At 32.1% G+C, this 26,006-nt stretch overlaps 1 long non-coding RNA gene across 1 annotated transcript in view; it reads left to right on the forward strand.

Annotated features, from left to right (window-relative positions):
* The window catches only part of LOC110257287, a 175,161-nt gene extending 149,687 nt beyond the window's left edge, over positions 1-25,474 (forward strand). The window contains exons 2-3 of the long non-coding RNA XR_002339701.1: positions 22,136-22,202; positions 25,274-25,474. This is a non-coding gene — a long non-coding RNA (uncharacterized LOC110257287). The remainder of the gene's footprint in view (positions 1-22,135; positions 22,203-25,273) is intronic.

The raw sequence follows: 26,006 nt of genomic DNA on the forward strand, positions 1-26,006 counted from the left end.
CTGCAACCTACACCACAGCTCACGGCAAGGCCAGATCCTTAACCCACTGAGTGAGGCCAGGGATCAAACCTGTGTCCTCATGAATACTAGTTGGGTCCATTAACCACTAAGCCATGACAGGAACTCCATCAAATTGTTTTTGAAATACATTTTTTTTTCCAATTAGAACACATACATGTATTTATATACCAACTTTTAATTTAGTTGGCTATACTTGACCTTTAAATATTTTTCACCAGCTTCCACTCCACTGATTCCATAACCTTTTTCACTCTTCTAGCCATGTGATAAGAAAGATGTAAGATATAATATAGTTTGAAAAATAGAAATCCAAATTATTCTGTGAGCTAAGGAGCATCTTCTTTTTTTTTTTCCTCTGGAGCACATGGAAGGAGGAAGCAAAGATGAAATAGTAATATTGATATAAGTGGGGAAAAAACAATTATGCAAGAGGCTCTCTATATTTAACAAACTTTTGCAAGTGCTCAGTGCTTAGGGAAAAAACAAATATGCTTAGCTCCCGAGTTTTGATGTCAGTAAAATGCAAGCCTGAGTTTTTATTTCTAAAAATTTTTAAAAAGTTTTCTTAAGCAAGTTTATGCTGTTGAATAGTCGGATACAGGAGAGGCAGTGGCAGGAAATCCTTTTCAAAATCAATATTCTATCCTTTATTAAAAACATAGTCCTAGTAACCAAAATAGATTTATTAAATGCACATTTATAAACAAATAATAATGCTAGTAGGAATACTTGAACAATTTAAATGATCACACTTTAACATATAGATTGCTCATATGTCAAAGAAATTGCCTGAATTTATTTTATATAACCAAAGTAGAGAGTCAGAGAATTATGATTTATTAGAAAAATTGCCTTTCATTAATTGAACAAGTTGGATACTTAATGTACAGGCAAATAATGAAATATTCTTTAAAAGAGTGAAAGATGTATGCATTCATATATAAATAATAATGTTTAACCATTCACTAATTCAAAAAATTGTATTTAATGTCTAGTATATGTTTTATTCTGTTTTTGAAGTTTTAAAATTTATTACAAGTGAGAACTCATGTAAATAAGTAATTATCAAACAAGTTAGGATATCATGAATTTAAAAAAAAATCAAGTACTCATGATAAGCCAATAAAAGAAAATACTAGTCTCAAAGAGCTGAAGTTCATTAATTCATTTATTCCCACATACATACTGATTGCCAAATATATGTCACATACTTTTTTTAAAGGGTTGATTATAAAGGAGTGAATAACATGGATGCATTATTGTATTAATGATGGTTATGTTTCATTTGAAAATTGTGTATGTCCACATACGTATGTGTGTGTTTGCAAAATATATACTTATGTATATATTATTGCACATGATGGAATTACTATGATGGAGAAAATTACAAACACTTGGCTCAAAAAAGAGGTTACATGGATAATTTAGTCTTCAATGGTCAGTGAAGCCTGTTGCCTGTCAGAGCCTTTAAGAGGAAACAGACAAAACACAGGATTTGTAGAGAGAGGGAAGAAACTAACAGAGTTCAGTTTGGGAAAGGGTACGCTAGAGAGGACTGTGAGACCTCAGAAAACTGTCAAAAAGTCAGTAAGAAAGGTGCAGCTGGTACAAAGGGCTGGAATGAAGTAGCTATTATTTTCCATGATGATACTCTTTAAAACCAGGGTTAAACAATAAGGTTACCTGATTTTAAAATGTATTTCATAAACACTTCATAGTGGTTAATAAGTGTTAAGCTCTTGAAATATAGTTGCAGAACTGCACTGTTCTAACTATAGACAGAATGGGAACAGGAAGAGCCCCAGCTTAAGTTCCAAGTGACACCAAAATCAGATGTCCATTTCAAGGAGGAGAGAGTGGTCAATAACACTGAAAAAGAAGAATTGTCTTAGTATCGGGGGAGGGAGAGAGAAAAGAGAGAGACAGAGGAAGAGAGAGAAAAGGAGTGAATAAAGGAGAAAAGAGAAAGGGGATGCAGTGGGGAATGATGTTACTGAAGAAAAGAAATAAATATTGGCAGTTAAGTCTAGTAAAGTATGCTAAAGTGAAAAGTATAAAGTTTCCCTTAGCTTTGGTATAATAGAGATCAGTGGTTTCTGCAAGAGAATTTTGGTTGCATAGTAGTGGCAGATACAGATGCAAGGTTGGAGTGAGCTAAAGATTGACTAGGATACAACAAAATAGTGCATTTTTCCAGAAACTCTCTAGAATAGCGAGTTTCCAGATTTAACAACTCTAGAGTAGCTTGGATGTGAAGATGGTGGCAGAAGGGGCAGTAGCTCTAGGCATATGTGTGTGACCACAGAACATAACTCCTGTGATACTCTAAACCACTGAATTCACCGACAGCAACTCTAATCAAAATATGCTGCTTCTGCAATCAATTTCTACACATTTCAGAATTCATTTATCAAAATATATTGTTAAACATTGATTTTGTGACTTTATTAACATACAATAATAACTATTGTGTATTATTTCATTGGGAAATAGAATTACGTGAGATAAAATGTCTTAGTACAATTAAATTCATTATCTATATAACATGAACTACACTCAGATCTTATAATTTTCCATTCAATACCCCCCTTCAATTTGTAGAGCAATATATGAAAACACAGAAATAGTCTATGTACTCTAGCCTTTTTTCCCAAAGAGAGCAAAGGTGATTAGAGAGATGGAAATTTTTAATAACAAGTTATTAATTATATTAGAGAAAAGCAAAATGACTAAATGTGTTTTCTTTGGGGACAGATATTCTCAATGCATGGTACAAATATGACATTTTTATTAAAATCTAGCTCACTTTGTACTTCTGACTTTAAGTATGTAGTTATATTCTATTTTAACCACTTAATAACCCTGTTACAATAATTCTATTATAATGAGTATTAATCACAATCCATTTTTGCATAAACAATTTATCTCTAAGTGGTGATAATTATTATTTGTTTTGAGTATTTTTCTGAATCTTCATATGAATACCCATTTAAAAATCATTCTTGATTAGATAAATGCTCATAGTTCTCTGAACAAAGGATTTTGTTAGTATTTCTAAGATAGCTACAGTTAATCATGGTGCAAAATCATATTTACCAGTTTTATCACATTGGTATATTAATGGCTTGAAAAGTCTATGTTGTCTAACTCTGATATTAAAATTGTCATATTTTTCTGTTTTTAGGTATTTGGTCTCATCTTTTGGCATGCTTGTTGTTTGTCTTTATTAATTTGTTATTCATTTGAATGCTGGTCATTTTTTATACAACAATGTCAATTTATCAATAACAGTTTTTTTTTTCCTCCAAGTGAGGTTTACAATTTCTTCTGTTAGGCAGTTAGCTTTGGTCAGATAATCTTAATCCAGACAGAGACTGAGAATATTCAAGATATGGAATAAGTTTTTGTGAAGAAATCCCCATTGCTGAATTCTAGAGCATAGCACTTCTTGGATCGTAATTGGATCATAATTGAAAACAAGATTTTCCCTTTTCTCTTTGGCAGTCCATGAACTCCATACATTGTCTTTCCAAATTCAAGAGACCACAATAGCCAAATTCTGTTTTGCTTCTTAATTTCTTAGCTTCCATTTTTTAGCCTTTCCCATGAGCCACTTATAAATTGCAGAACACCTCAAGACATGAAGCATTGTTTCATGAGTTTTAGATAACCTCATTAAAATTTCTTCTTTCTGGGATTTTGGCCCCTTAAACCCTGGGTTACTTGGTACTTTAGGAGGCTTTCAAATATGTTTTGTTATTGTTGTTGTTAACTGAATCCAACTTTTCTAATTACATCCTCTGAATCTGTTGGTCTAAACATCTGTCATTTACAAAAAGTAAATTGTATTTATCTTTGCCTCATTCAGTTCCACCAATCAAATATTAAACCATATATTTCAATAAAATCCCAAATATCTTTTCTAATGTATTCTATATCAACAAAAATCAGCACATCCAGAAAACAAAGTGAATATATATATAACCTGTACACAATTTGGCTTATCATTTTCTTTTCTTTAGCATAGTTTTTTACTCATCTTCAAAAGAGCAAAACAGACTAAAATGTCCAGATTTCATATTTTTATACAACACATTTATTAGAAAACAAAACATTTGTGTATTTTTCCATTCATGAAGATAATGATGTGTAAAGAAGATAGAATATTCTTAAAAGAATTCATGAAGTATACCATACATTTTTCACATTAAATCTTCAGGCTCTAGTATGAATAGTATATTTAACAGAATATCTCAATTCAGAGTAGGCATATTTCAACTTCTCATTAGCTATATGTGGTTAACAGCAACCATATTTGAAAGCCCCCTACTAGTTTCATTTTAATATTTTTATAACTAATAAGTAAGTGAGTATGGTAATCAATAAATTAAGCATACCCCTTTAAAATAACCTAGAAATATTTGTAAAGTACTTAATAAGGAAAAACATAAATAAAAAGGGAGAACATTCTAATGAATGTAAAGACATATACAACTTTTGAATTTAATTATCTTCCATATTACATGTCTTTATTAGAATTAAGATACATGGTAGTTCTCACCAAGTACTCTTTATTTATATATCTAGATATAGTGCAGTTTAGATTTTCTGTTAAAATTGGTTATTCTCTTAAATTAAACAGCCTATAAAGGGAGAATTACTGTGCAGTTGCATATTAGTGGATTAAATCAAGTGCCTCATAGATTTTTGCTAAGAAGATAAGTTTCTAAACCACATAGTTCTAGTAAATATTGTACAATTTTAGGGATCATAGACCGTATTATATCCATCTCTTTATCTAAAAGACACTTATAAGATTGACTGGAGTAGAGTAGACCTAGATTATTTTTATAAAAACAAAAAAAAATATTTATTTTCTCATCATCATTAGCATTTTTTAGAAATGTTTAATATTTTTTTCCTGAAAGGCTCATGGTGGACAATTTCTGAATTGATGTCTACTTTAGAGAGATGCCACAGCACATGCATGGCTGGTAATAATCTTTTATTACAGAATAGTTTCCCAAATGATCAGAGAAAGCAATAAAATTCTAATTTAATTCCAAAAATATCATTTGTTTTGGTACATTTGAATCATATAATCTATGCTTCATTTTATGCAGTGCCGGCAACAGCTTCCATTAAACTATATAATAGTGTTTTCTAAGACATTCAGCTTTTTTGAACAAGTAAATCTTATGAGAAATGGGATTTGAGGAAGAGGAAGAGAAATTTTTGGGAAGAGGTTTGAAAAATATTAAAATATATATTTTTAATATGTGGTGCTGTGAATTGATATCCAGAGGCCATACTACCAGATTTATTATCTTTGAAGCATTAATTCATCATTTATAAAATTAGGAACATATTATGGAACAGACAAGTGGTTGTAAGACCCACCAGCATTTGAGTATAAAGCTACTGTTCTTGCTCATGGATTTCTAGTTTCATTAAATCATAGAAAATGAGTTTTATGACCAATCCTCCAGATGGGCAAATGTTCACATGCCACACTATATCTCACAGATTTATATGAAAAGCAATCTGTAACCATATGCATATTAGAAATGAGAACATGAATCTTCAGATATACATGGATTGCAGTTAGGTGTACAGCTGTATAATCTGGAAGTTTTCCTTCCAGTGGGTTGACCTGACAACCCTTTACTATTTGTCAGCTAAGGTGATTAATGGTGATTAACCTTTATAAGAAATGAAACTGCTAGACATAAAGTGGTTTTTTGTTTGTTTGTTTGTTTTGTATTGGTAACATGAAAATAACCTATGCATATACAGTTTTACCCACAATGAGACATTAATTTTGCATTATACACAATTCTCAAACCCAGAAATATGAGGGTTTTACAGAATCACATATTTAGTTTAGTGTCACAGAATTTATTTGCTTATTCTTTTGTATAACAACAAGTGTCATGAATATAAAATTAATATCTATCAAAGTATTTTGGTCAACCTTAAAATGTTTTAACCAGTTGCCTAATTGGAAATAATTTATCTATACCATTTCTAAAAATCTATTTCTTAATCTTTTAATGATAGAGTAAATATATTAACATAATACAAAATATATAATAGTATAAACAATGATAGCATTAATACTACCTAAGATTCCCCTCCTCCCTTCTCCCTCTTTTGCTTCCTCTCTCTCTCTTCTACTATCAGAATTTAATGATCCCCTAATATCCTCCTCCACATGGTTAATTTGCTGAATGCAAATATGACTTAGCATATACATTAGTTCCTTTCTTTTCTTTTATAATGAAATCAAATTCTAATAGGATACCTTTAATCTATATAAACAATTCCAATGGTTTGTCTTTTAAGTTTTATAAGGGCAGAAAGTTTCTTATTTGACTTATTGCTCCAGGACTTGGAATTCTGCCTGGCATATAATAAACTTTCAAAAACTATCAATATAAAATAAAGCCCACTGAGTCCATGTAGATAATGTTACAGATCTTTAGAAAATCAATCACCATTAAAGTTTAAAATTTGCTTATAAACTTGCCTTTCATATTTTCCTCATAGAAATTGTTCAATTAAATATTAAGTTCTACATGTGAAATTATTTCACATGATATAAAAGTGATGATCATTTTTGAGTACATCTTACAGTGGAGAAATTGTCTATCATAGCTTTTTAATACATCTTAAAATTCTCAAGGTTATTCTGAGGTACACTTAGATTTTCCTAAATGTACTCTATAATCATATACATAGTCCTCTATCTTATACAGGCTTCTCTAGACAAATTAAGTCATTAATGTGAGACTTGCTTGGTAGTCTCATTAACAAATTTCTGAGCAGAATGGATCCCACTAGTGATCTCATTGATCCATGAGCTAAATATTTTGAATTTTGGTAGTTGTACCACCATGTTAGATTCTCAAAAATGGAGTTTTTTGGAATAAATGTGAAACCTGAATTTGTGCAAAAAGTTGCAGATTGTGAAATCAAGCAAATTGATTTTGGCAAAAAATGGCAGAATATAAATCATCACAGTGTTCTAACTACAGGCATTTGTAATACTGCTAGTTCACTCCTAGTGTAAATCTTTACATGCTATTGTGTTTCATTGATCTATTGCCTTAACACAGAATAGTTTGACAAATATTTAATGTTATTTCACACATTTCCAGCATGCCTTGTTTATCAAAAATAAAATAATTAATTAGAAATACTACTAGTTTAAGAGTTATAATTCAGCCTTTCATGTTCTACCAAATCAGTTTTATTTCTGGACTCTGACTCCACTTCACCTTGATTCCTTTCCAGAAGAAACTACAGGTCAAATACTTACCTGTTGTCTTTCCATATTCTGTCTTTCTAGTTCTTGCCTGAAATGACCAGACTGGCTAACCATGCCTGGAAACTTTTCCTGGAATGAATAACTTGACCTAACATGACACTAAAGAAAGTATATATAGTTGGGAACCCTAAGCCTAGTTTTGTGTTATGATTTTACAGGAAGACATTTAATTTGGCCATGCCTCAGAGTCCCCAGCTGTAAAACGGTGATACATTTCAGGGTTGCTTGAAAAATTACAGTGTTCTTATATAAAAAGTTGACACAAAATTTATCCGGAAACCTCTTCTTTCAACCCTTTTTGGTGATATTCTTTTCATCTCTTCTTTCAACCCTTCTCAGAGACATTCCATTTTTTGGCAGGCAGGACCAGAATTTCTGTAATCATATGGGCAATTTAATTCTAAACAGATGATTGTGATAATTGAGGAGAATGTTTACACTCTTTAAAAATCTAGCCTCAATGCAGAGAAAGCAGAGCATCATCTATATTTTATAACCTGTTAAATGTCTTAAGGCAAATTATAATCACAAATTAACAGCCAAACTCTAATTCACTCTAACTGAAATAAAGTTTTACCTAAATACATAAAAATATTTAATTTATATACCCTGTTAATGGTTTCTGCCATTTAATTTAAAAGTATACGTTGCCATGAACTAGTTAATGCTGTCTTGCCACATAGAGCTTTAAAAATGGGTAAATGATATGTATTAATAAATCACTTACATGTAATGTAGTGTTTCTAAGTGCAATTTTTCTTCTTAAGTAAATTAAGCATTCTTCTTGTAATTCTGTTCAAAAATGCTAATTTATTAATTTTTCATATTGAAAAGCAAAATCAAATTCTTTTTGCGTGTGTGTGTCTTTTTTAGGGCTGCACTCAAGGCATATGGAAGTTCCCAGGATAGGGGTCGAATGGGAACTGTAGCTGCTGGCCTACACCACAGCCACAGCAACCCTGGATCTGAGTCCCATCTATGACCTACACCACAGCTCCCGGCAACACCGGATCCTTAACCCACTGAGCAAGGCCAGGGATCAAACCTGCGTCCTCATGGATGTTAGTTAGATTCGTTTCAACGGAGCCAAAAATCAAATTCTATACTTTATTGAAACCACACTTATTTTAAATGAGACTTGTCTAGATGAATATTTCTTTCTGTAATAATGCCAAACATTGCTTATTTAAATGTTTCAAAATGTAAAAAATGAAATTAACATCCAATATATTCCTTAGCCATCTCTATGTGAAAGTGAACTGTGTCAGGTATTATCATATCCAATAATTTGTCATCGCTTCTCTTGTTCCAACTAAAACTACAATCAACTAAATCAAGATTTACAATGCTTCACCTCCCTCACCCCCACTGGAAGTGTAATCTAATCCATGCCCTACATCCTTGAGAATGCGAAACATAAAAATTTAATTTTTTATAATTTACTGAAGCCATAGTATTCTTATAATACACAGATAATTAAGGCAGACAAATTTATTTTGCTCATTTGTACATAAACTAATACATTTACTCATGTGGACAGCTGCCCTAGGAGATAAATCAGTCCAAAATCTTACTTGCACTACTCTGAAAAATCTGAAATTTGATTCCTTTAATAGCTGTGGGTTGATTGGCTGTGCTATTCATTTATCCATTTTCCATCCTCTGCATCCATTGCATCCTGAAATGCTATTTTAACTGTATGGATTGACAGAGGGAAGAAAGAGTACTTATTAAACATACTAATATTGAAATAAATATTTACCTTATGTATTCCTGCATATATTCTTACGTGTTTTGAGGTACATCATGTCCATTTCTGAATTCCACAGTCCCCAACATGAATATTTTCTACAGAAGCACTCAACATGTTTTGTTCTTGTTATGGGATATTGCACCTCATGAGCTATACTTATTCTTCATTGGTTTGTTTGTTTTCTCTAGTAACACACTCAATCCTTAGTCACAGAGTTCTATTACACTGATTCAGGCCAAGTCAATTCAATTTGCCATCCCTGCCATAAGGATTGTTAAAGGAATACATGTAAATCTTAAGCCCAACCAATGAAAAGCCATTTTCAGGTATTTTTCTCCTTTGTTCTTGTTTTTGTTTTTGTTTTGTAAGAATCGCAGATAAGGAAGGGCCCATTTTTTAAATTTCTGTTTTATGACAGTCTTAGAAGCACATATCTGTCTTCAGCCATAGCTCCTGCTATGTAGGGAGAACTGGCCACAGAGAAAGAAGTGAAAAGACAAAGAAATTGGAAAGGACAATATAGAAAGATCAGAGAGGAGAGAGGGTGCTTGACTCTGTAGTTCTGGTCATTTCTTGAGCTATATACATTCCTGATATGTCTATTGATTTTTTTAAGCTGCAGAATTCCACTTGTTTCTGCATAAGCTAGTTGGCATTCATTTGCAAACATATTAAGTGCTAGTAATCTAATGCTTTAATATCCCTCAGGTTAGCATCTTCCCCCATTCAAATTCTGAACCAAATGAAGGAAAAGACAAAAGCAAATAGAGAATAACCATATCATTGGAAAATACGCCTTGGGTGTTTGCCAATAGGGCTTTGATACCACACTCCAGAACTGGATACACTTTCTGTTTTGATAAGAGGCTGTGCTGGACCTTAACATCTTTCTGGACAGATCCTGTGTTTGTTAAGTTACAACATGGAGTAACAAAGAATGTGTGCTCTAACGGATTGTCTAACTCCAGATAGACATGAAGGAGGAAGGCATTTCCATTTTCTCTTCTAAATGTCCCTTAAGGCAGGTAATTACTTCTGTCTATAGGAAGAAGCAGTGAGAGGGTAGATAATGGACAAGAAGTGTTACATCTATGGGTGCCCTCTTCGTAAAAGGAGACATCAGGATTTGTAATGTCTTCCCTCCTAATATGTAAAGACAAGTACATGATATTTTTAATTAAAAATTGGATGTGGTGTTTTTAGAAGAATCATTTTAGGAAAAAAATATCTAAAATGACAGGCAATTTGTTTAAAAATAGTTTACTGTTATGTAAAATGTGACAATGTGACATTTTCACTGTTAAAAAATTCTACTTTTGTAGCCAGTATGTTTGGTGTAATTTAATTAGTTTCTTAAGCATGCTTCTGCATCCTAATTTTATAAAAATGATTTTAAACATTTTCAGGATGGGAATGAAATATTTTAGGATGGATATGAATAAATTTAATAGAAAAATCAATATTAGTTTTTTAAAATCTATTAAGCGTATTGTCAACGAATGCTATTTTGGGGATGTAAAGACCCCAGCATAACCTTCCATTTTAAGAAATACTTAGTAATATAACTTCTCTTCCTGTTGCAAAGAAATCATATTTCTACATTACATCCCCTACTTTTTCTCTTCGCACGCATGTACCGAGAACTGTAGAATCAGTATAAAAGGAGACAAGAAAGTTGTTAACTGCTATGAGTTGACCTTTCTAAATGACTTAAAATAGGACAAGTTTTGCAGGTATTCAAAATGATGGTCACTTTTTCATTACCAGTTGTAAATAAGAGGACAGTCTCACCAACTGTAGTTTTTGTTTTTCCCACTGTCTTTTCTATCCCTGTATTAATAATTCATCATGAATACACACACTGCAATGTTTGAAGTTTTGTTGACGTCAACAAGTACAAAACTGAGACAAGATGAAATAATTCTCATAAATTTCCCCTACGTCTAACAATATTCTTATGCAACATTCTTCAGATAAGTAAATTCATAGATTCTGAAAAACAGGTCTAAATTAAAATTTTAGAAATAAGAAATTGAGAATTCTGCCATTTTTTGGTGATTACTCAGCAGCAAAACAATGGAAACCAATCATGAAGCCCCGGTTAGTAAAAAGTCAAATTTATTTATGTCAAAGTCACTTGTGAATTATTGGTGAAAAGTGGGATCAAATAAATAGATATTTTAACTATGACATGGATGCTAGAGTTCTAGACAAGTAATTTTTAGCTAGGTGGTTAATCTAAACCAAGTGACTAAAGTATTCCAGGAGGTGATTTAACTTAATTTTCATATTGGTCTTGAATGGAAGCTAAAGAAGAACCTCTACCTAAATTATAATATAAACAACAATTGCCAATGGAACATCTTCAACTGATATTTCAATATGTTATGATCTTGATTTTTATATTTTCTATGTCTCTAGTGTATTTGTTGATAATTATATATATATATATATATATATATATATATATATATTGGGACATGTGGCAAGAAAGAATATGCACCAAATTTATTGTAAATCTTAACTTTTCCACTGAATAAAGGATTATTTTTTGGAATAAATGAAGCTCTCAAACAATTTCTCATAAATCAAATGGTGATTTAAGTGTGATTTTAATGAAACAATTCCATACTAGGTACTTTTAAATTATCGTTAGTCCAGTAGTTTGTATACAAATATTGTGTGGAAGTGAAAAGATCTAGAAACTTACCATAATTCAGGAGCAAGTCAAAGTTAAGTCACAGATATAACTTCTGTACATGTCTACTAAGTATCTCCGGCAATCATATTTACTGAAAATGTCAGAGTTGTTTCTTCTGAGGGACTTTCTAAACACTTCATAGTTCTTTTCAAAGGAATCTTTTCTGAAGCAAATAAAATAAAAATAAAAAATACTAACCATTGTTGTTGTTACTGTTTTGTTAACCTCTACAGAGGATTACCATCTGGTTCTTACTGTCTTATTTAAAATCTGTTTCCTTATAGTTCCAGACATCTTTTGTCATTTAAAAAACCAAAGCTAATATGTATACTGTCTGTTATGTCAAATATGGCTATAAGCAAGTCCAATCACTTCATATAAGGAAATAATAATAATTAGTAGTAATAGTACATATGTGTATATATATATTTATGTACACAAAAATATCCATATGTATGTTTTTCCTCCATCATTAAGAGTTCTATACTTTCATTTAGAAGCAATCATTTTAGATTTTAGCTAGTGCCTTTACTGAAAGTCGTATTAGGTACTATCCTGATTTGCTCTTCATTACAATATAGGTTTATTATTTAACAAGTTAAAGAAAGGATTTCTTTAAAACAAGTTAAAGAAATGATATTTCTTCAACAAATTTTAAAATATTAGTTTTCATTTTGCCTCAGAATAAGATGTTTTATTCATTGGCAAAATTCCCAGTCAAATAATATAAAACGAAATAAATTATGTACGTTTGGATGGCACTTTAGTGGATTCTTAATTAAGAAATTGTAACCATCATCTAAGGGGACACATTTTATTTAGCAAGTAAAAGAACAGATCCATTAACCTCCATAAATTCCAATATTTAGCACTAGGGATGAATTTTAAATTACTGTTCATTTTTTTTCATTGTGAAAAAAATAACCTTTGATATTGATTAAGAATAGAGAATTAATGAAATCTCCTTGGTATATAACAAATATTTGAAGTGTTTAAATATAAAATGTGAACATAATCATTACTTAGAGATGTTTCGTTATTTAAGAAATAGTAGATTTCTGGCATTTTGAAGCAGTTTAACCCACTGTAATGTTTAACAGAGCTAGCTATTGAACAGAGAAGTGTTACTTTAGGAAATCTGCATCTTTGTAAACATAGACTAGTAATTTGATCAGGTATTCTCTGATGATGAAGAAACCCCTAAAATCAGTGGAATATATTAAAATTTTACTCTCTAGGTTCTTTGAAATTGACATAGTATGTTTTTGAACAGAGAGAAAACAAAGAAAAAGAAAGTACATTCCTGAATAAGAAAGGAAGCAGTCAATGAGATGTTTTATATATGTCACATATCGAGAGGAAATTAAAAAAGGGTAGAAATTTATATTTTGCTAAAATAATAATGGGTTAAAATATTTAAGTGCTAAACACGTCCAGACAGAAACTTAAACATAATAGCAAGCATTTAAATAATTTTTAGAATAAATAACTCTTTACAAGTGATATTTTCAAATTGAAAAGCAAATGACTATCCATGCCAAAAATGTGAAATATTTATTGATTTGTAAGATTCTGATATAAATGGTTTGCTTGAATATGTGAGATAATTCATTAGCCTTTCAATGCTTCTGAAGGTATAATGACTATTTATTCATTTTTTAAATTTCTTATATAATGATTTTCATTTTTTTCATTATACCTAGTTTACAATGTTCTGTCAATTTTCTAATGTACAGCATGATGACCCAGTTATACATACAAGTATACATTCTTTTTTCTCACATTATCATGCTCCATCATAAATGACTAGACAGAGTTCCCAGTGCTACCTACACAGCAGGATCTCATTGCTTATCCATTCCAAAGGCAATAGTCTGAATCTATTAACCCCAAGCTCCCAATCCACCCCACTCCCACCCACTCCCCCTTGGCAACCACAAGTCTATTCTCCAAGTCCATGATTTTCTTTTCTAGTCCTCTTTTTTGACTTGTATCATCTTCTAATCTCTATATGTATTAGGGTTTTAAAATTTTGTCATATTCAATGTGAATATTTCTGGTTGGTTTGGTGCCTCCAAATATCTCTAATGTTTATGTGGAAAAATAAGTAGATAAAACACACCATTAATAATCTGCATCTTTATATGATTCATTTTATGCTATCCTTATGTGTCCTTTTGTTTTCTTGCATTCATTCTTACTTTTTTATTTTGCTATGTATGCATACAACCAAGCAAATGTATATAATTTGGGAATTAAGTCCATAGTAATAGAAACTAAGTTACTATCAAATACTTATAACAGTCATGAGAAAAATAACCCATAAAAATTATATGATTATTACAATTGTAACCTCCAGATATCTTGGAATGAAGCAGATCTTATCTTTTTTAAACAAAGTTAAAACAATCTGAGAGTCTTTCCTGAGAAGTCTAGGACTTTGCAACACAGTTAATAAATTGATCCATGGCTCCTTTGTTTCTCTGAGCCAGAAAAGTCACAGAGCTTACTCTTGCCTAAGGACTAGATTTGTGCTCATTTCTCCTTTCTCCTAAAGCACAGTGAATGATAATGACAGACATTGTTCCCATGGCTCCCTCTAAAATGTCTTTAAGGTGTATTTCAAGAAATAATACCTTTCCCCATTCTGATTTAAACTTAGTGCTAAACTTAGATCCTAAGTCATTCATGGAATTTTAGCAGTTTTAATTTTCTGAAGTTTAAAATCAAAATTGTAAGATAATTTAGTACTTAACAATAAAGCTATCTGTAGCAGCTCTGTTCTAACAAAATAATTTTCACTTTTCTATGTACTTTTATCACTTCACTTTTTCAAATAATATTGAGTTTTGTGAAAATATCATTTCCTGTCACACCAACATAATAAATAATAACATAGCTTATCTTAGTATTTATAATTTCTGTCAGATGTATCTAATGCCTTGATGGTCTTGAGACTTTTAGTCCCATGTTAGTTTACATTCAACTATTTTTCTTTTGTGTGTGTATGTGTGTGTGTGTGCGTCTTTTTAGGGCTGCAGCTATGGCACATAGAAGTTCCAAGGCTAGGGTTGAATCTAAGCTGCAGCCACAGGCCTACGCCTCAGCCACAGCAATGCCAGATCTGAGCCACATCTGCAACCTACACCACAGATCATAGCAACACCAGATCCTTAACCTCCTGAGTGAAGCCTGGGATTGAACCTGCATCCTCATGGATACTAGTCAGATTTGTTACCACTGAGCCACGATGGGAACTCAACTATATTTTGACTCTTATTCTCTTTTAGTACTTCACTGCTTCAATATACTTCAATGTTTCACTTTGTTTCAGTGAAAAAACAAAGTGAAGTCAAATATCTACTGCTGAATTAAAGTTTAAGATGGCTTTTTTTTCTAATTTACACATTTGTACAAAAGGGAACAACTAAAGATAAATTTAACTTGTCATTTTCATGAGGCTAAGATATTTTTTCTACAAAATAAATATAAATGGGTCTTAAAATATATAGAAGAAATACATATATTTTGTGCCAGCTAAAGTAAATAGAGTTAATGTTTAATATGTCTACTCAATGTATAGGCAATTTTTCTTGGTCTAATAAATTATTATTTAGAATCTTTAGATTATCTATTTCATATCACAAAGATTATGGTTAATATGATCAAACATCTATAGTAAAAATTTAGCTATTACACATTTTCCAATGTGCATAATAAAATGAAGTATCATTTTTCTGATGAAATATACATTATTTACTCATCTAAAAATATAAATACTTATATATGTATATGTATGTGTACATACATTCCTATTTTTATTTTGTGTGTGTAATAGAAAAAAGTTAATGTAATGAACATAATCAGCATGTTTATGATATTGTTTTAAACTTGGATTTGACTTTTACTGTCTGATTTATATGCTTTCTTATTTAATTTGTTTTTAACTTGTTGTTTTTTTTTTTGTTTTTTTTTGTTTTTTTTTTTTTTTTTACTATACTAACCATGATATCATTGGGCTAAGTTCACCATGTAGAAGAGAAAAACTTCACTATCAATAGTCATATGTAATATAGTGATGATATATAGTGGCTTCTAAAAATAATGTATTTTGATTATAAAAAAAATGATAATGTGGGAAAAACTGGCAGGAGAGAAAGGTCTAAAAATAATCTGTAAATCACTTCCAGACAATAGTATATTTATTATGTTTCCTCCAGATTATTTTACATTTTTTCGCATATAAATAAATACTGCAATCATAAAATTTTCATATTTGTGTAACATGCATTTCCCTTGATTTTAAGAACTTCTATACTATTCTATTATTCTAAGCCCCATACTTTACTTGATTAATCTCTTACTGTTTTTAAATTGCCGTTTTTGAACATAACTTTGGAAATTACTGGTAAAACTTGCTTCCTTAGAAAAAAATGAATTTCAAGTTGTTACTTATCTCAAAATATTTATTTTATGCACTTCAAAAATATATTGCCAAATTTTGCTCCAGAAATTTTCCATAGATTTATATTCTAAAATCATACATAAAAATAAATATGCTGCTCTTTTACCAACACAATTAAAATATATATACTAGATAGATCATGTAGTATTTGCCTTTGCATATTTTTCAATAGTCATAGGGATGATGGCAGAAAAACAATATGAAAAATTTTACAATACCATCCATTTAAGAGAAGCAGGCTGTGTGGATTTAGGAATCCTGCAGAAAAACAGCAAATGACTCTAGGACAAAACGTCTTTCCATAGTATAATAAATATTCTACCCTCTTTAGAGTCCTCTTTCTCTCTCTGACCTTTTGGCCTGAAAAATTTATTCTCTAGCGCTGAACTGTGGAAGTGTGGGCAAATGATAGCTCTGTGCTAAGTCACTTCCAAGTTGTGCCAAGGGCTGAAGAGAGATGCTTGACCAAAGTCTTTACTCCCTCCTTGGGGCAACCCACATACAGTATCTTGTTTACTTGTCAATATAAAAAGCCAGATCCCTTGCTCCAACTTGCTACAATTCTGAAAAGCTATTCCAGCTCTAGTGCTCTCTTTGCATGGATCTTTGTTACAGTTCAAATTCCACTACTACCTAATCCTACATGTTTACTCCTTATAGATGTTAATTCTGTGAATAGTTATAATAAAATTTCTGCAGGTAAATATCCATCTCACAGTCCTCCTGGGATAAATCAACTGGCACAACCTATTGTAATCCTGACAACACAAGTAAAAGAGAAAAAAAAAAGCGTATGTTTTATTTTCCTTTCCCTATTTGACAGCTGGAAAGAGACTAATCAATCCTAAGCCAATCTTATTCTTCAAAATTAAAGTATTATTAGAAAGGGGAAATTAAACAAGAAATAATATAGAAAAAAAAAACTGATGTAATCAGTAGCTCCTGAACAAAGAAAAATAAACTATGTGCACCCTTTAAAATTTTCTTTCTTCTTCTAGATTAGCAATTCTTTGAATAACAGTTGAAATTTTTACCATAGCATTTCTCCATTTCTCAGGATTTGAGGATCTGCTAAGGAGATTGGGATGAAATGTGGAGGAAAACTCTTCAGAGATGACTCTCTCTGAAAAGCAAAGTTCCTGGGGTTAACTTGAGATGGAAAAAACTGTTCAAAAGCTTAAGATATGCTGGATAAGAATAAAATATGCCTCAAATCAAAAGTTATTTGAAGACTTTTAACCTAAACACATTTTAAAAGATCAAAGATTAAATCTACTAACAGGCAAATGCAAAGCATAGAGACTAGAACTCTGCAAACCAAGCCCTCAGGTCTAATCTCTAAAGAGAGGAAACCAGTCTCAAAGTGCATATGAAGCCAGGGAGAATAATTAGTTATTTAGTGCAGGTAAGATTGCCCATGTTAAAAATTAGTAAAATTGAAAGAAATATGGAAAATAATTGTTGAGGACATTTTTAAAAGAAGGAAAAAAGAGAAGTATGAGGTACCAAAGTTTAAACACCACAAACATACTTTTCACTTTTAGGATAAAAAAAAAATATGTTAACATCAATGAAAAAAATATGAGGTTGGGTTAAATAGGTAATGCAGAACTAACAAGATAAGCTGAGGACAAAAGCAAAATTATTACAGAAACAAACATGGGTAAGATAAATCATAGCAGCAGAATTCCCTTGTATCAGTAACTAAACCAATATACTGAAAGACAAACTCAAGATAATCACTAAGAAATCAGAGGGAAAATAAAAAAATATCAACTTTAAGCAAGATAATAACTATGAATTACATATTTTAAGAATATTTAGGAAGTGAATAATTTACCTGAAGTATAAAGCGTGAAATGCATAAAATAAAAATATTTTAAAATATAGTAGAATATAAATTTATTAAAATTAAAAAATAAAGCAGATAACTAAAAGCAAAAATAATTTGTCTATAATTAATCGATTAAGGTACAATCAACACTTTGCATATTATATTATGGCAATTTTGAAGCACCGCCAGGAAAGGGAAAAATTCAAATAAGGGGTGAAATCAGGATGGTTTCAAATTTCTCCTCAAAAGCATTCAATGGCAGAAAGTCTTTAGGAATATTTTTTGTAGGACAATGAAGGAAATCCAGCCAATCTATAACCACACCACTATAAAATCAAAATTACAGTGATCATTTTCCTACTTTATCTGAGTTAACTGCTTACATGATCACAACTCAGGTTGATTGCCAGGACTAGTAACTGTCTTTTCTCTGAAATGCTTATTTTAAGGATTCAGTTCCCCAAACATCATGTTTTTCCTCCCCAAGTTTACTTATTCTAAGTGCTATACTCCAAAAAAGCCACCGATAATACTAGTTATTACTATGCAACAATTTGTTTCTTCTTATCTTAATCCCCTAAAGTCTTATGCTATTCTTTTCGTCTGCCATATGCAACTAGATAAAACTTATCCCAGGTTTTGATCTATTCTGAGTTCATGCCTAAGTGTTTGAGTATCACTAGAAAAATAATATAACAATGATATTAAGTCCAATGTTATTTATATACACAAATTTCAAATGGGCACTACTGCATATATTTAGCTTCACATTCCCATTCTCTGATATAGCTATTTTATAGCCCATCTACCTGTCCCTGAATACTCAGAAGGGAACTTTTCCTAACATTTTCTTTGAAAAATGGAAGAGAAAATCCTCACAATCTACCCCAGATATGAAAAGTCTTATACTTTACTCCCAGATCTAACAATACTCCTTCATCTGACACTTATGTTCTGATTTCATTTATATTACAAATTAAGAAATACCTTAAGTTCTACCAACATTTTGTAACTTAGCAGGACCTTATGGGGCTTTCCCAGGACAGACTACCCCTACGATGTCCTCTGCCTGCCTCTTGGTAGAGAAGCTATAGTCTCCCAGTTCTCCCCTGATTCACAAAAGCCTGACTCATGAATTAATGATTAAAAGAATGTGAACCTGTAGTGTGAAATATAGCAGCTGGGCCAGGAAAACTGGTGAGAATGTAATAGCAAGTCAGATATGTGGCAGTCACAGAATCTTTAGTTTCCTCCCTGAAGTACCTAGATAAAAGTCTCTGATGCACATTTCCTGTGTTTCACATATGCCAAAGCCTCCGACAAATCGAGGAAATGAACTACTACTTAATGATCTAATGATCATATGAGCATATGAGCATATAGCCTCAGACCTACTGCAGCCTGAGGATTGATCATTTTAACCCCTATGGTATAGTAATGTTACCTCACCATCAACTAATAAGAGAATTATGCACAAGCTGATCACATACTCTGTGACTCCCCTCCCTCACCTGGCCTTTGAAAGTGCTTCCCTGGGAGTTCCTGCCTGGCGAAGCAGAAACAAATCTGACTAGGAGCCATGAGGTTGCAGGTTCCACCCCTGGTCTCCCTCAGTGGGTTAACGGTCTGGAGGTCACAGATGTAGCTTGGATCCTGCGTTGCTGTGCCTGTGGTGTGGGCTGGCAGCTGAAACTCCGATTTGACCCCTAGTCTGGAAACCTCCATATGCCTCGGATGCGGCTCTAAAAAGCAAATAAATAAATAAATAAATAAATAATTGCAGTTCTCACTTAAAGAAAAATGAAAATGCTTCCCTGAAGCTCATCAGACAGTCCAGGTCTTTTGAGTACAAGACACCTGTTCTCCTTGCATGGTCCATGCAATAAATCCTTCTCTGCTACAGACATTTCAGTTTGAGTATCTTTACTATGTGTTGGGCACATGAAATTTGGTTCCACTGAAGTGTTTCATTTGTGATCTGAGTATCATAAACTTCTATTAACTCAAGGATTTCAATACTGCAGATTTTCCCTCTCTTTATCAAGTTATTTTTCTTTTACATCATTTATAGAGTTTTATTTTAAAAATCCATATTAGAAAAAAATCCTTTGGCCCAATCTTTCCTCTAGGAATTTTCTGACCCTCTACTGGCCATTGCAAAAATAGTAACTTAAAAGAAATGTCTATATGTTCTGTTTCACTTCCTCACACATTCTTTTCAAGTCGTTTCATATGGATTTTTATATCCATCTATTTTTTTAAAAAAGTTTAAAGAAGGCTTTGCAAGATGGACTAATATTAAATACATTTACCTAGCTAATTTTTAGTGTTATTTATATATTGGACTTATGAGGACTAGACATGATTGATAAACATCAGAGATAACTATTTATGGTGATAACTAGACTATTAAGATTATAAATGAGTAAAATAAAATTTTTAATTGGGCATCTCTACTTTTAATCTTAGATATTAGAGAAAGATGCATAACACGTTCAGAGAGAATATTAGTAACTGGGTGCTTATGTATGGAGTTTAACCATCTATGCCCTACAATATGAGCAGTTAGAATTTGGCTAGTTTTGATTTTCACTAAAACATCTGAAAGATGTGGAGTAGAAATATGTACTAGTCAGAGATTCCCAGGGAACACAAGAATATGTATATATGTATATAGAGCAGGAGATTTATTTATCATAAGGTTGGCTGACATGATTTTGGAAGCTGAGAAGCTGCCTTCTACAAGCTGAAGACCAAAGACATGAGAATCAGAGAGCTGAAGGTATACTTTCCAAGTCCAAATCTGAAAGCCTGAGCATATGGACAAGAGAAAAATCACTGTTCAGGTCACCCAGTCACGCAGAAATAGAGCAAATTATCCCTTCCTCCAAATTTTTGTTCTATTTGGGCTCTCAAGGGATTTTATGATGCCATTCACCTGTCTAGGGCAATTTAGTTAATTTACTAATTCAAATGCTAATCTCTTTAGGAAATATGTTTAACCAGATATCTGAACATCAGTGATGTAGCTGACACACAAAATTAACTATTATAAGATTTTTGTGTAAAAGGCAGAGCTGCTATTTATTTTGATACTGTGTACATTTATTTGATATATGTTGTAGCATATAAAAGTATGAGTTCCCTTTGTGGGTCAGTGGTTAACAAACCTGACTAGGATCCATGAGGATGAGGGTTCAATCCCTGAACTTGGTCAGTGGGTGAAGGACCTGACATTACCGAGAGCTATGGTCTAGGTCTCAGACATGGCTCAGATCCCACACTGCTGTGGCTGTGGCATAGGCCAGTAGCTGTAGCTCCCATTTGACCCCTACCCTGGGAACTTCCATATGCCACAGGTGTGGCCAGAAATTATTAGTTAAAAAACGGAATCATCTGATTCATATCTGTATTTGGAGTTTGAACATTTTGTTCATTATAAAAAAAAGGATAAATAGATCTATTAGTTGTGGCTTGGCCCTGAAAAGTGTTTATATCCTGATATTTGACCAATAATTTCCTATATCTAGAATTGTAAGTAATCACCATACAACATACTTCAAAACACGTTTACAAATAAATTTCAAAGCTCATAATAAATGGTTTATTTTGATTGTGTATCTACATACGTATGAATGATATATATAAATATTTGTATGATTTATGTATATATAATTGATACAAAATATTGTTATACAAAAAGATACAGACATTTTAAAAACATCAAAAGAGTTCAGATAATTAATTTATAAGTATCTCTCTTACACAAAATGTCCTAGCCAATAAAGATCACAGGTAAACTGTTTCAAATATATTTAGATAATTTCTCACCCTTCCAGATATCCATGCTTCTTGATATGTTCTTTTGCAGTCCCTCTCACTAAGAGCCAATGTACATATCTGAACTTTGACTTTGGACTTGGCCAAGTGGTCAGGTTCCAAGAATAATAGAAATGATGTTGTACTGATTTTGAGCTTAGGGCTAAAAAAAAAAAAAAAAACACACACTTATTTATATTTTTCTCTTGCAGGTCTTTCATCTCCACGTGATATATCCCATTTGGGTCTGTGGTCTCAGGAGAATGGATCTAGCACAATGTATGTAAGTTTTTCCCTGGCTGGCTGGTAGAATCATGAACAAGACTGCCCAAGATAAGCAGACTGTTAGTGTAGCACTGTGTAGAACAGCTTATAACAAGCTGACCTGCAGATGCATGAGCAATAATATATTACTATCCTTTAAAGCTACTGACACTTGTGGTGGACTCTAGGTAAAAGATAGGTGAATTTATAATGATGACTTTGAACACACTCTGATAGTCTGGCTGATCTAAAAATAGAAAAGATGACCACATGATAAGAGTATACAAATCTAATTAAGTGTGGGAAAGGATATTTAACAATAAACATTAAAAGACTGACTCTACCTGACTGTGGCAATCATAGTTGTATGTAGCCCCATTTGAGGGGTACTTCATGCCTGAAAAAAAAGGATGAAATTAAATACTAAGCTGTTTATCTGTGGATCTCCTAGGAAAGGACAAGCAGTTTTCCTATTGTTTGTAAAATATACAAGAAAATTCACCAATAAGCTCCTTGGCCCATTGTCAATTTTCCTATAGACACTGTATCATATCTGGAACAGTTACTTTTCTCCTGCTTTTCCTAGTTCAGTTATTAAGAATCCAAAAAATATTAGAAACTAACATGAAGACATTTTCTTACACCCACGTTCCACCCAAGGTTCACCCTTTGGCCAAGGAGTAGAAAAGATACTGCTCTATTTCCTGACCACTGTATCCTCCAAATAATTCCCTAATAGCCTGGTTGTTAAAACTTTTGTTTCATATAATTCAAATGGAGTATAAAGTGTATTAAGAATGATAGAAAATAATCTTTTGGTGGAAATGTATTCTCCTACTGATATTTGCTAAGACATAAGTCAAATCCATAGAAAGATGCCTGGCAAATCTAGAAGTGTGGGTGTTCTGAATGCATCAAAAGGCTATGCCAGATAGAAATCCTTCAAGATGCTAACACTACAGTAGATAACTGGCATTCAGGCTGGGATGTTGTATTTAATAAGCAGTATAGAGAAGAGATATTTAAGACTCAGATACATTTGGTTATGTTCTTTCTGAAGATTTACTGTTCCATATAGCACCTGGATTAAACCTTGATCTCTCCCAACAGTGTCTTCCCTGTCTACTCACAATTATTTATCTAAATCAGTTCTGGAATTCAACAGCTTTTGCACAGTACCACTCAACCGGCTCCTAAAATACAACAAATTGTCATGTTTTCACTGCCCAAATTTGAAATTTAAAATATCAAGATGCTATAATTAAATAAATTAAATTCATAAATATTTCTTAGTTTTTTTTATTTTGTTTTGTTTTGTTTTGTTTTGTTTTTTTTAGGGATACACCCATGGCATATGGAAATTCCCAGGCTAGGGGTCAAATCGGAGCTGTAGCTGCTGGCCTATGCCACAGCCACAGCAATGTGGGATCTGAGTTGGTCTACAACTTAACACCGCAGCTTATAGCTATGCTGGATCCTTAACCCATAAGCAAGGCCAAGGATTGAACCTGTGTCCTCATGGATAGTAGTGAGGTTCATTACAGCTGAGCTACAGTGGGAACTCCAAAATTGCTTAGCTTTTTTTTTTTTTTAAAAAATATGTATAGGTCAATATTTTTGAATACGCTCATATTTTTCTTCTCATATTTCAACTGTCACAAAAATTAAAATACTTAAGATCCTGACTATGATCCCCATGTGATTAAAAAGAAAAAAGCTGTGCCAAAGCTATTAACTCATGTAATGCAGTGAAAAAGGAGAGAAATATATATAGGGACTACATTGTTTATTGTTATGTTAGCCTGCTAATAGATTTTATGTCATATGATCACTTAAAAAACTTCAGTCATCTTGTAAAGGAAATATTCCAAGATTTGTGAGTAACTTCAGAGCAGATTAAATGCATGCCTTTTAATCTGTAACCTTCAAATACACGAAGGAGTATTATAACCAGCTGCTGTTCATTTCTACTGAGAGTAGAAGACATGGAAATATGTTTAAATCACAGCAGGAGTGATTTATATTGGACAACAGGAAGATACACTTGACTGAAATTCATACTAGACCCTAAAAAGATTACCAAGGGAGACTGGTAAACTCCTTTTCCATGCCAGTCTTTTCAAATAAATTAGATTCTGCAAAAACTGTGATGACCGTGAATTGACCGCAAATAGGTCAAGTAGGTGACCAATGAAATGCTAAGGTAACCAGAAGTCTTACTGTTCTATGTTAAGATGGTAGAAGTTATTTTTTACTCATTCTCTTTTTTACGTATATTGCTTCCTTTTTTCACTCTTACCTAATGTGAATCCTCATGGCTAAGTCAGTGTAGATTGGTTATTTCTCTGATTCCTCTGTAATGTTTTGTTGTAAGCAATAAAAGCCTATATCACATAGAAGATATAAAAGCAGCCAGAACGATACCATTTTGATTGCATTAATTTATCTCATATTTTACTCTTAATGATAAAAGATGCCATGTATTTTCTATTCTGGATTTTATTGAAATTATTTATTACTGCCTTATATTGCCTTTTGTCCTGGTATTTGCACTAAGAAAGTAATACAAGTCAAAAGACGCTTTTCGTTTAGAAGATATCCTTCTCTATTTTTGAAAACATTTGAATGAATAGGGAGTACGAGATCACTGTGAAAGAGCAAAAGTTGTCAAGAGTACTTTTCCTTTATTACTATATTCATTTAGGTTATGCTTTCCCACTTAATGTAGTATCCTTAAATAGAATAAATTAAAATGTAATTCTGTAACTAAACTACTATCTATATTTGTTATATGTTATGTGTTGACGTTGGTTTATTTTAACGGCCTCAATAATTCCTCCTACCCTGTGCATATGCTCTTTGACAATATCTTTGCCAAATTTTTTTCTGTCTATCATCTATCTATCTATCTATCTATCTATCTATCTATCTATCTATCATCTATCTATCATCTCTCCAAGCAGTGTTTATTTCTGAGCAGGAAATATGATTTCCCTTGACCAACAGAATGGTGTAGTGATGACATTTAGAGTTCAGGAGATGACTTCTCAAGGAGTCGTTTAACTTCCTTTATTTTCCTCTTCTAGCCATAGGGCACCATATAAATCCATGCCACTGCAGTCCATATGAAGCACCCAAGAGCCACACAGCTGAGTGAAGACATGTGGGACCACTCAGTCTTGGTCAAGTAATTTTATGACTGCAAAATACCCCAAAAGAAAGCCCTCACAAAGCCCTTCATCTGAACCCAGCCCAAGTTTCCTACCCACAACATCATGAATAATTAAAGTGGCATTGCTTTAAGCCACTGTTTTAGTGTGGTTTGTTAAGGAACAAAAAAAAGTCACAAAGATATTAATGGACATATTACATTATCAATTTATAATTTACAAACAAAACAAATTATAACACAAAAAAGGCTTTTACTTGTGAAAATAATATTCTATACTGCATAATGTACATTAATAAGCCATTAAGACTGACTGAAAAATATTGTAATCTAAGATAATAAGAATAAGATATATTTAAAGGAAAAAAGTAGAGATGAAAAAGAAAAATAGTACCAACAACTAATTTGATAAAGATTTCAAAAGATCATAGACTATTTAATATACAATATCTGAATGACTAGGTATATGATTTTTTTAAATAATTCTTTTGATATTATTAGCAATGGCTTCGCTTTAATTTTCCAATGTGATGCTCTCTAAATGTCTTCATTTTACTATTTTAATTGTCCTTTCTTAGCCTCCTCATTGGTTCTTTCTTTTTCTTTTCTTTTCCTTCCTTCCTTCCTTCCTTCCTTCCTTCCTTCCTTCC

This window comes from Sus scrofa, chromosome 16 (genome assembly GCF_000003025.6).
Source record: "Sus scrofa isolate TJ Tabasco breed Duroc chromosome 16, Sscrofa11.1, whole genome shotgun sequence".
Lineage (NCBI taxonomy): Eukaryota > Metazoa > Chordata > Mammalia > Artiodactyla > Suidae > Sus > Sus scrofa.